Source organism: Mesoplodon mirus, assembly GCF_964341445.2.
Source record: "Mesoplodon mirus genome assembly, chromosome: 5".
Taxonomy (NCBI): Eukaryota; Metazoa; Chordata; class Mammalia; order Artiodactyla; family Ziphiidae; genus Mesoplodon; species Mesoplodon mirus.
Genome location: NC_138980.1, coordinates 46,669,415 through 46,681,674, shown reverse-complemented (window position 1 = coordinate 46,681,674; position 12,260 = coordinate 46,669,415). Strand labels below are relative to the sequence as shown.

Sequence of the window (12,260 nt, the reverse complement as noted above, 5' to 3'; positions counted from 1 at the left end):
GGCATTGAGGGGTTCTCCCCTGAAAGCTCAAAGCTACTAGCACCCTGACACTTTCTGATTGCTATCTGGAAACTTCTAAACACAATAAATATTTACATAGCTCTTTTCAGTTTTAAAAGGGTTCTCACAGTCTTGGTTTCATTTGATCCTCATGAATGCCTTGCCAGGAATGAAGGACAGATTTTACAATCTGAGCCTTGGGAAAGGAAATCGAATCTCCTGAGTCCACTGAAATTAGAGGAGCCAGAATCTGAGCTGGCAGGTAAATGTTTATTGAATCGAACAAATTCAGGAATATATGAGTATGATAAGGTAAACAGGGTCTCTTCCTTTCAGAAGCTCATAATCTAGTTGGGAAGGAATGCCCCAAATTAACATAATTAAAATAATACTAGGATGAAATAAGGGAAGACCAGACACAAGATAGTAAGTTCATCCTTCATTGTGAAATGAAGCAAGAAAGTGCTATGATTTTGAGTGTACTTAAATAGCTTTCATCCCATGATTGAACTGAAATTCCCAAGTGTCCTCCATCCACCACCCTGCCTTCATCCTAAGTCACTGCTTAATATTCTGAGTTTCACTCAGATTCCTTACAGCATCTACACAGTTTTCAGCTTTACACCTTAGCTCTGGAGATGTCTGGGCTTGTCACATCCTCTTCAGTTCCATATTTGCAGTGCAACTCTGGGCCCTCACACCCAATTATTAATTTATTTATTTACTTTTAGCCACAAGGAACATAAAAAAGGGAATGGGGGTTATCTGTCTTCAGTGTTCCAGAAAGTCCACCCTCACCTCCTGGAAGTGCTGAAGGGAGCAGATTTTAGAAAATGGTATAATGACTAATAAATCACACATGAAGAGAGACCTATAGGCACAGGGCATTTCAGGAAGGAAAACCAACCAGGCCAAGGACAGAGTGAGTGAGAAGACAAGGGGAAAGTCAGAACATGCCTATAGTCAGGACTGTGTCTCCACCTGACACAGAAGAAACATGGTGTGATGATTATGTGCATACTAAGAGTAGGGATAACAGATCATTTAAAATTGGGATTTCCCCACATCTAGGAGGGCACTGGCCCGTATCCACTGCTTTCCAGAAAACAGAAATTCCTCCCAAATACCTTTCTTCATCTGGGGATTCTGTAGGCTTTTATGTGGAGGCTGTGGTCCAGTCTCTTTATTCATTCCTTATATCACACTGGGAAAAACAGATACTACACAGTGGAAACAAGTTAAATATCCATGAACCAACGACTGAATAAACCACATACATACAGTGGAATGTTATTCAGCCACAAAAAGGAACGAAGTGCTAATACATACTATAACATGGATGAACCTTAAAAACTATTGCTAAGTGAAAGAAGCCAGACACATAATGTCTGATGCCATTCATATGAAATGTCCAGAACAGGCCAACTGGTAGAGATGTAAAGTAGATCAATTGTTGCCAGGGGTGAGGGAGGCAGAAATGGGGAGCGACTGCTAATGGACATGGGGTTTCTTTCAAAGGTGATGAAAGTGTTCTGGATTAGTGGTGATGGTTGTATAACTCTGCCAGTATACCAAAAACCACTAAACCATACACTTTGGAAGGATGCAAAAAAAAAACCAACCAAAAAACAGGTGTACAATGTTAGAGTTTTAGTTATCAGGTTAATACAATTTAGTATTAACTAAATTGTATTAACCTGATATTTGCCTGCGAACATTAGAAACATCAAAAATAGAATAAGCATAACTAAAAAACTATTCATAAAACATGAAAAATGGCAAAGAAACAAAGACATAAAAATGAGGGAGGTGGAAGATAGTCAAATGAGTCCCAACATATACAAAATTGGTATTCCTAAGATGAGAATAGAACAAATGAAACAGAAAAAAAAAGTAAAGAAGTACTAGCCTGAAACTTTTCTGAATTAATCGTAAGAATAGTAACCGACATTTACTGAGCACTTACTATATACGTTGGGCATAGTGTGAAGAACTTGACATGCACGATCTCATTGAATGCTCATGATAATTGAATAATGTTAGGTAGTGTTATCATCCCCACTGTATTCATGAGAAAACTAAGGCACAGAGAGGGTTAGTAACTTGCTAAAGGAAATTCTGCAGTAAGTGGCATAACTGAAATAAAATAAAACTCGTACCTGCAGATTTAAAGGGTGTAATGTGTCCAGGAAAAACTGGTATAACTAAGTCATTCTGGTTAAGTGTACTGCACTTCATGGATAATGGAAAACCTACATGGGCAACAGACTGAAAAATCTGTTTCTCCCAAAGGGAAACATCAAGTGGCTTCAGAATGCTCCTAGCATCAACTCATGTCAGAAGGTCAGAAGGTTGAGCAGGGCCAACAAATCTTGAGCAAGTGTCCTCCAAGACTTTTGTCCTTTAAGTAGAAAATCTGAAACTATCGCCATTCATGCTTGAGCTTTGCTACCTGAGAGAAACTTACTCTGAATTCAGCAAATCTCAGGAAGGAGCTGGCTGGCCAGGCTTGAGTCCTGTGTGACCCAATTCCTATGGTCACAGTATGAGCTGTACTGACTGGCCCAGGTTGGGAAGAGACAGAGAGAAGCGCATAGTCATGAAATAATTGGGAGATGAACTTTGAGGGGTGTGCTGATTGATTGGATGTGGGAACTTTGTGGAGGACTTGGATTTCTGGCACAAGCATTTGGCTGGATAAGGGAGCTACTCACTGAGAAGGGAAATACTGGGAGAGGAGCTGGGAGGAATACTGTGAGTTCAGTTTTGGACACTTGAATTAGAGCTATCTGTGAGGGGACCAAGTTAAGATATCAAGCACAGAGCTGGATATATGGGCCTGGAAGATGGAGGAGAAGGGACCTGGGGGGCTTATTTGGGTGTCTCTGACACAGAGTTGATAATGGAAGCCACGTGACTTCTGTGGGATTGTAAGCAACTTTTGGCAGGAAAGAGCTCTTTGCAGGAAACAGCTCTCTGCGGGAGGCCCCTTTTGTCTTGACACTAACGTTAAACCTGGCATCCCCATGCTCTACTCATCTCTGGCCCTAGCACACCTTTCAAATCTTTTGATCACATAATACCTTGCCTAACATGTGGGTTCTTTCTGTAGATCAAAGAAGTAGAAGTGAAGAATAAGTAACCGATGACCAGATCTCTTCCCTAGCTTCCCCTTCAGTAACCTCGCGAACAAACTGTGTGAACAAGATAGCACCTAAAGAAAAATCACAGGAAGTCGACAAACATGCACACAGTGGGAAGTCGCCGATTCTGACCCCCTGTTTCAGTGGTTAACTGAGATTACTTCCTTTTTTCCCTTTAAAAACTTTCATGGCTGAGCAGAATCTTCAGAGATGGCTTTGGGGGGAAACTGAGTCCACCATCTCCCCAGATTGCCGGCACGCGGATTAAAAGTAACTTTCCTTTCTACCAACATTTGTCTCTCTTGAGTACTGATTTTTGAGCAGTGAGCAGCCAGACCTGAGTTTGGTAACAGGATCATCTAAAGAGAAAGTGTTGGGTACAGAATAAGAGGGAGGAGGAAGAAGCTCGTCAGGAAGGCTGAGAAGGAGTGGTCAGAGAGGGAGGAGGGCACCCAGGAGAGTGTGGTGGCATGGGAGTCAAGGGGGAAGAGTGTTGGAAGGAGAGGTGCACAGTCAGAGGTGCACAGATGAGTGGGTCAGAAGTTGCTAAGAGGTACAATAAGATAAAAGGAGAAAATGAATATGGCTGTTTCCTTATGGGTCAGAATTCTAAAATACATTCCAGGATAAAAGAACATGTGACAAATAGCAAATATACAAACTGACTTTTGTATCTATCTGACTTTGGACTAAAATCAGTACAAAGAATACTTGAAAAGGTTAGGAGGAGCCCATTAAATTATAAAAGAGTATCTAGCTTCTAAAATGAATCCAAAATAAGTATCATCTGAAAAATATATGTTGGAAAAAATATATTTGTGAAAATATCCAAGAAAACATCGAAAAACAAGATAATAGGGAAGACTTAAGATGGTGCTGGCAGGGTGCGAAGAAAAGGACCCTCCTGCTCGCTGGAGTCAAAGCAGTGACACCTTTCTGTAGGTCTCACATGCGTCAAAAGCCTTCAGCAGTGACTGCACCTTTTGACAACAGTTTCAGGATTTTATCCTGAGGAAATAATTAGGGATATGCTCAGACATTTAGCTACAAGTAATTTCGTAAAAGTAAAAAGTTGGAAACCAAATGTACAAAAACAGGGACAATAATTATGGTACATTTGTATCATGGGAGATCACACAGTCATTAAAAATGCCATAGAGGTATATTTTCTGATATGGAAAAACGTTTACAATATATAAAGCAATAAAAGCTAATTATAATAGGATCTCAAATATGCATATATATGAACAGAACAAACATTATTTCTGGCTGCTGGCTTTACATATGGTTATTTTTAAATTTTGCTTATTTGTGATTTACTATTTTTCTGTAATGAATATATACTTTTTACAATAATTTTTAAAAGCCTGGTAATTTTGTAAAGGTGAAGGGAGAAAAGAGTTCACTAGAATTAAACTATAACTGATCATTAATAAATAAGCAAATCATAAAGTGCTAACATTTATCCTGAGTTAACCAGATTCAGTTTTTCTGCTATCAAAAGCAATGAGGCCTAAAAATAGAAACTGCCTTGTGTTATACAAAATAAAGTTACAGTTCAGTCATACTTGTCTTTGAACTGTGACATCTGTATCTGTTACATATATATGTGGGTATGGAGAAAATATTTGGAAAGATACCCACTAAATTTAAAAGTAGTTCCCTTCAGCAGGAAGGGGTTAGTGGAGGTGGGACGATATTAACTTTTTCTTTACACACCTCTGTTGTTTGCTTTATTATAACAAGCATGCAAAAAGTCTAAGTACGTTTTAAAAAGTGGTTATAATTTTGAAAGTATTTAGAAACATGATACTATTTTATGATGATAAAATATCATAATGCAAAATATGCATACTATATGCTTATCACTATGTTCAGGTATCTGCAGGATAAGAATATTCCATGAAAATAGTTGTTCAAGCTCATTCATTCATTCCACAAATGTTTGTTGAGCACCTACTAAGGGCCAGGCACGTGGCCCTGTTCCAGGGACTTAGGATACAGCAAGGAATCAAACAGCCAAATATGCCTCCCCTCATGGAACTGACATTCTAGCAGGGAGAGACAGAAGGGAAACAGTAAGCATAATAAATATGTTGGGAGATGGTAAGTGAGTGCTACTGAAAAAATTGAGCAGAGTAAAGGGAAACTGGCAGTGCTGTGGGTGAGGGGCAGGGTTTAAATAGGTTGGCCAGGGAAGGCCTCACTGAGAAAGGTGACATTTGAGAAAATATTTGAAAGGGTAATGAAAGTATCCAGAAGAAGAGCTTTATACGCAGAGAGAACAGCTAGTGCAAAGGCCCTGAGGTGGGTTCAAGGAATAGCAATCAGGGTAGTGTGGCTGAGACAGCGTAAGCAAAGGGAGAGCAAGTTAGGGGTAAGCAGGCCAGTTGTTGTTGGGCTCTGTAGGCTGCTGTAAGGACTTTGGCTTTTTATTCCAAGTGAACTGGGGAGCCACTGTGGGGTTTTAAGCAGAGAAATGCCAGGATCCCTCTAGCTGCTGTGTGAAGACTAGGCTACTGGAGAAGGGGAGTAAGGACAGAGGGACCTGGTTGTCCAGGTGCGTGATGAACGGGGCCGTGAGAATGCTGAGGTGTTGAATCCTAGACAGAGCTTGAAGATAGAGCCAACAGGGTTTCCTGACAGACTGGATAGAGGATGTAAGAGAGGAAGATGAGGATGGCTCTTGGCATTCCGGCCTGAGAAAATGAAGTGGAGTTAACATTAATTCAGATGAGAAAGCTTATTGCGAAAAGATCAGGAACTTATTTGTGGACCTGTATTGTTTGAGTGTAGCAGCAATATAAATTTTGTTTTAAGAATGTTTCTAATATTATGACATCCTTCCAAATAAAAAAAAATCAGGGCTTCCCTGGTGGCGCAGTGGTTGAGAGTCCGCCTGCCGATGCAGGAGACATGGGTTCGTGCCCCGGTCCAGGAAGATCCCACATGCCGCAGAGCGGCGAGGTCCGTGAGCCATGGCCGGTGAGCCTGCGCATCCGGAGCCTGTGCTCCGCAACAGGAGAGGCCACGACAGTGAGAGGCCGGCGTAGCGCAAAAAAAAAAAAAAAAAAAAAAAAAAAAATCATTTCATGACTCCTGACCTAGCAACTATTATACTCCCAGTATTGAAAATATGCAAGTTGGTCACTGCTGGTAATCTGGAGAAATCACATGGATAGAAGATATTCCAGAAAACTGGAACCTAGGTTCGTTTTCAAAAAGGGGGGGAAAGACAGACGCTGTAAATCTGTCCATAGTCCTGGCAAGATTCTAGAACATGTCATTAAATGGATGAACTCCTAAAATTAGTAGTAGCTCCTCTTGGATTCAGCCTTAAGAGCAAGTCAGATCAACGTATGTACTAGAAAAACCCAGTCTTTTATCCTGTGTGTCTTCTTTACTACTCATACAGAGCACTTAACTTCTGACACCAAATGTGTGGAGGTTTTCTCCCACCAAGCAGTTCTCTGTGACACCGGCTGCTTGTCCTACAATTTAACTCAATTCTGACACAATCTGGAATAACATCAGATCCCACAGGTTAGGGGCTCAGTACCACCAGACTGACTCCGCTTCAGATAGCAATTGCAAGTCACAACTTCTGTTCTACCTGGAGGTTCCCGTGACCTCCTACCCCTTGGATTCGATTATTTGCTAGAGCAGCTCACAGAACTCAGGGAAACACTTATGTGTATTAGTTTATTAAAGGATACAGATGAATGCCAGATGAGATACAGCGGTCAAGGCCTGGGAGGGTCCCGAGCACAGGAGCGTCTGTCCTTCTGGAGTTGGGGGTGTGGCACCCTCCCGGTTTGTGGATGTGTTCACCGACCTAGAAGCTCTCTGAACCCCATACTATTGGGATTTTAATGGATACTTCATCACCTAAGCCTAATCTATCATTAGCTCCATTTTCAACCCTTCTCTCATCTCAAGAAAATGGCGGGGGTGGGGGAGTGCCTGGGGAGGGGTTGCTTAAAAATTCCAACCTTCTAATCACAGCTTGGTCTTTCCAATGATCAGCCCCCATCCAGAAGCTATCCAGGAGCCCATCCAAAGTTGCCTCATTAGAAAAAATGACACTCCTATCACCCAAGAAATGTCAAGGGTTTCAGTGGCCCTGTGTCAGGAACTAGGGTCAAAGATCAAATACTGGAACAAAAGATCCTCCTAGTGCTCTTATCACTTATGAAAATTCCAAGGATTTTAGGAGCTCGGTATCAGAAACTAGACAAAGACCAAAGAAATATATTTATTCTTATAAATCACAGTATCAAAGAAGATATGCCAGAAGACTGGAGCCTAAGTTCCAGTTTTCAATAAGAGGGGGAAAAAACAAAGGCTGCGAATCCGTCCATAGTCCTGGCAAAATTCTAGAACACGTCATTAATTGGATGACGTATGAACAAAGATTAGTAGTAGCTTCTCTTGGATTCAGTTTGAAGTCAAAAGCAAGTCAGACCAATACATTTAGAAAAAAGCAACCAGGGAAATTTTGGAACTTGGAAGTCCAATGTTTGAAGGTGTAGAAAGGTTTAAGAGGAGACTGGTCACAGGTGGCACACGATAGTGGCAACGTAGGTTAGTGTCACAGACTGGGAAGTTCGCGTCCAGCCTCTATCACTTTCTAGCCACGTAACCTCGGGCAGAGCTCTCTGCTGCTCAGGGAATGGTAACCGTGGTCCCGACCTGTGGGTACTAATAATTGAAAAGTGTTTCACACGAAGCGTGTACAACAGAGAGCTGTCCTGGGGACGCGCGGGGCGGGGTGGGGGGCTTACTTTATGAGTAGTCTCACTCTTTTCTTTCTCTTTTCAGACCCAAGGAAGGTCCTGCCTCCGTGAGGGATGCAGCGAGAAACAGTAAGCAATGAACAAAACAGCTTTCCTTCAGTACGGCTACAGAGCTCTCAGCACAGGAACGGGTGAACACAAGCCTTGGTGCTTCCAGAATTGCTTCTCACCAGGACTCGCATCCAGAGAGGGGGGCACTCTGGGCTTTCTCCAGAACCCTGAACAAGCGGGCGGTTGCTAAGCTACCCTAACACCGAGGTAGACTAGGTGAACCGGCCCCAGGACGGCTCCGCCCCCACTTCCGGGCTCCTCGCTCCGCCCCCTTCCCGCCCAACTCCCTTCAGGCCAGGCAGTCCAAGCACCCACCCTCGCCACCCGACCGAGGCGTCGTGACGCATGCGCTCTTCTTCCCGCGCGGCTCCACTTGACGCGAGCTCCCGCTTTCCGCCACAAACTCTGTCCCGCCCCTTCTTGCACGGCCGTTACTGTCGTCCCCAGCTCCGTTCTCACTCACACCCTGTCCTGCCCACGCCTCGTCCCCAGTCCTGTTAATAGTGACTGCAGAGCAACCTCAAGTCCTGCTCCCTTGGTGACGGTGGTGATGGGCGGGGTGGCAGATAAGGCGGGTGACGGGTGGTGGCAGTTGCCACGGACTCACTTCCGGAGGACGGGCGGAAGTGGCTGCGGTAGATGGTGGGAGGGGGGGAAAGGAGTGCGAGGGGAGGGCCGGGCCGCCGGGGGTCGAGGGGGTGGGGCCTGGGCGGGCAACCGGGACCCGGCCTGGGCCCTGGAGTCTGACCTGGGGCGGGCCGCGGCTCCCTGCTGAGGTTGGGGGGGGGGGGGATGGGGGGGATGGGGGCGGGACCCAGGTAAAGACCCAGCGCAGATAGGGCGAGGGTCGTCTGGGCAGCGGAGGGGTAGGGGTCGGAACCTAGAGAGGGTCGCGTTGTCACCCTCCTTCCCCGTGAACACCGAACGCGGGGTTCTGAGAGGGGTGGGAGGAGTTAAATTCTTGGCTGGGTAGGGGGGCGTTCTTGTGGGCGCCACGCCCCTACAGGAAGGAAGGGGGAGAGCGCGCGCGTTTGTGTGTGTGTGCGTGCGTGTGTGTGTGTACGTGTGTTTAGGAATACACTTAGAAGGGAGGGGGCGGCCAGGGTGGGCCACCGGACTGAAAAATTGGAACATCACTGGGGCTATTGCTGGTAGGACTCAGGCTTCTAACGTTTCAGGAGGGTGCTCTCAGGAGTTGGCCCCGGGAAGGAGTTTGACGGAGATTGGGAATTACATCCATGGCACAGTTTTGGAAGCAGAGGGGGAGGTGCGGGTGAAGGGAAGGGAGCAAAAAATGCTTGTAGAAGGTGCCAGCATCTAAGTGTGGAATGGATTTAGTTCAGACTGGGAGAGCTGGCCGATTAAAACACTGCACACCCTAAGAAGCTTGGGAGATGTAGGGCGATTAGTGTGTGGCACTAACAAGGCGAGAACAGGAGGAGAATGTTCTTTTCTGTATTTCTTAGAAGACAGTCTCCACACACTAGTGCTTTTGGTTACTTTTCCTGTAGTGCGGTTAGGTGCTGTCTTTCCTTTATCTTGAGCCTTATATGTGTATACATATTGATGAGATGACTGTTTTGGGGTGCAATATGTGAGTGAGGCAGGAACTTTGTATAACCTTGTGGAGTGTTTAAGGAAGAGTTTTTGATGATAGAGTCAAGGAGTCTAATTTAGGTAGGGAGTCTTAGAAATCCCTTTGGGTATATAATAGGTTAGAGAGTGTCATGATGTTTAAATATTCTGCAGGTTAACACAGAAATCAGCCTCCTGGACCATGTCGGTTCTAAGGCCTGTTTCCTCTCATGAGCCTCAGCAGAAGACGGACTCGCCAGCCCTCACAGTGGATGACTTCCCCTCCCTGAACAAGAGATGGGATAGTACTGGGGATCTGCCAATCACCAGACTCTGGGCTTAATAAACCAGCTGAATGAAGGGATGTAATAGACCTCTGGGAGGGACACTGAAGCCTGCAGTGGGGGGGGAGGGGCCTGGACATACCCCTTCCCCCCCCAGACTCCTCCCCCTCAGAGTCCACTCAGCCATGGACTTTGGACCTGGACAAGAGGAGAAAAGCCTCACTTTGTTTGGTGTATCTGATTTGGGATTCTCAGTTTGGAAATGGAGTGCTGGATGGGGGTTTGATGATCTCCAGGGGAGCAGCTGAGAGAAGAGAAGAAAGGTAAGGTTCCTGTTTCATTTCCCACTTGGTGTCTTGCTGCTCCTGTGCCGAAAATGTTGAGTGGGGTAAGTCTGGGGACACTGTCATTGAGGAATTGCCGTGATGTGAACCCTTACCCTGAGGGGTACACAGGAAACTTCACCTCTCCTTCACTCTCGGGGTGCAGGCTTGTTCCCAGCTGCTCCTTACCCAGGTAGGAGTACCTTGTAAGGGGTTGTGAGCAATGGCAATTGTGAGGTTAGACCAAGGAGAACATGAAAATAATTTAGGCCTCTGAAGGGAGGTTGTGTTAGATTACTTGTAAGGGCTTTTTCAATGCTGAGATAGTAGGATTCCAAGTCAGTCTGGGCTAAGCACAACTCTGGAACGGATTACCCAGGCTGAGGCAGGCTGCTGTGTTTGGGGCAGCTAACTGAATAGAACTGCCTTGGGGGGCAGGTGGCAGATGGTCTAGGTAACCTCCTAAGTTGCCTCTCCTCCTTCCCCTATAAGGGAGTGTAGGCCATGAAACCTCATGGTAAGAGCAGAGGAAGAGAGCACAGGTTTGGGAATCAGGATTGTGTTCTAGCTCTGCCTTTCTTAGTGTACACCCCTAGGTATGTTGGTTAAGCTCTGCCATGTTCTCTTCACTTGCAAAATGGGGATAACTAACTTTCCAAGTCCCTCACAGGTTGTTCACAAGGAACAAATAAATGATAGATTTTGAGAAGTATCCAGGGCCGTGTACATGTAAAACAGTAACATTGCCGTTGCTTCATATGCTTGTATAGTTACATAGAGAAAAACTCTAAATTAGGAGTTTTGTTCTTTTATTGAAATAGGGTTCTGGCAAAAGCCTTATTTGTCCTTAACTAAAAGCCTGCCCTGAATTTGTCTCATCCTGTTGCTGTTAAACAACACCTGGGATCATGAAGGGTGGCAAAGGTGCACGGGTTCAAGGAGAACTGAAATTGAGGGATTCTGCCAGATACCTTGTTGGCTCTCAGAGCTCTCCAGTCAGCTTGGCAAGTGTGCCTCTTTGGGGTAGCAGATTAAAGAGGGGTGGAGGAAAGTGGAAGTCTCAAGGACCACGTGTCTGTTTAGGAGATGGAGCACTGGGCCTTTCCTTCCTGTGCCATATCGTGGTCTTCTCTCCTGCTCTTTAAGATGCCAGAGTTTTTCAGACTGCCATTTTTTAGCCATCTATAGGCTTTCATGGTTACCTTCTTACTTTCAGCTCACTCCTTCTTTGAACTCCAGTTTACCTCTGCCAAGATGCCTGCTTTTCTCAGTGACGGTAACAGCAGAAGGGAGAGGTGTTGGGAATTTTGACAGACAGTGGGGTATGGTGGCCTGGGCAAGGGGTAGGAAGCTTGGCTTCTAGCATTTCTTTGCCTCTCACTAGCTGTGTAACACCTGGGCCTCACATACACTGGGTGCTGGCAACAATAACAGAGGTCGTTTGCAAGCTGAAAATCACATATTTAAGACTTAATTTCTGTTTTCCCTTCCTTCCTCGCCATAAGAGTCCCTGAGTCCTCCAGTGGTCTGAGGGCTGGGCAGGCAGACCTGGGTGGAGTTCCTGGCCCTAGATGTTTCTTCTCTAGTTTGATGCCTCAGGTAGCCCCTTTGAGGCCAGGCTTCTACTTTAGAAGGTCTGGGTTTCAGGGTGGACCTGCCACCTCCCCTAGCTTTGTCCAGCAAATTCCTGGTGCTAGTCTTTGCTTAGACACCGGGATCACAGTGATCCCTCAGGGATGTGTGGTCCCAGGATGCCTCTGCAGCCCTCATCGTGCCTGGGAGGACGGTGAGTGCTTCGAAGCACTTGAAGTACCACAGAGTCGTGCTGTATTTGTACAGTGCTTACATTATGTGAAGTATCCAGGCTGTTGTGTTGTGTAAGTTTTTCGTCACCACATTGTTGTGGGGGGAACAGAGCAGGGATTATTCTCCCAGTTTGATACATGAGGGGAAGCTACAGAAGCCTTGATTAGGAAGGGCTTGCCTAAGTGTGCAGTGGCAGATGCTGTGATTGCCTGCCCAGTGCTGTGCTGCTCCTACAGCATCTGACCTGAGAAGGGCCATTCGGATTCAGCTGCAAACCTCCAG

At 45.5% G+C, this 12,260-nt stretch overlaps 1 protein-coding gene across 3 annotated transcripts in view; it reads left to right on the top strand.

Moving 5' to 3' along the window:
• MGAT1 (alpha-1,3-mannosyl-glycoprotein 2-beta-N-acetylglucosaminyltransferase) overlaps window positions 1–12,260 on the top strand; it is a 75,548-nt gene that overhangs the window by 48,257 nt on the left and 15,031 nt on the right. Inside the window, exons 4-5 of one of the 3 annotated variants that reach the window (XM_082620868.1) lie at window positions 7,965–8,008; window positions 9,740–10,172. The gene's annotated coding sequence lies outside the window, so the exon portion shown is untranslated. Of the gene's footprint in view, window positions 1–7,964; window positions 8,009–8,749; window positions 8,767–8,935; window positions 9,142–9,739; window positions 10,173–12,260 lie in introns of those variants that run through there. The other 2 variants (XM_082620870.1, XM_082620869.1) reach the window with 2 other exon arrangements.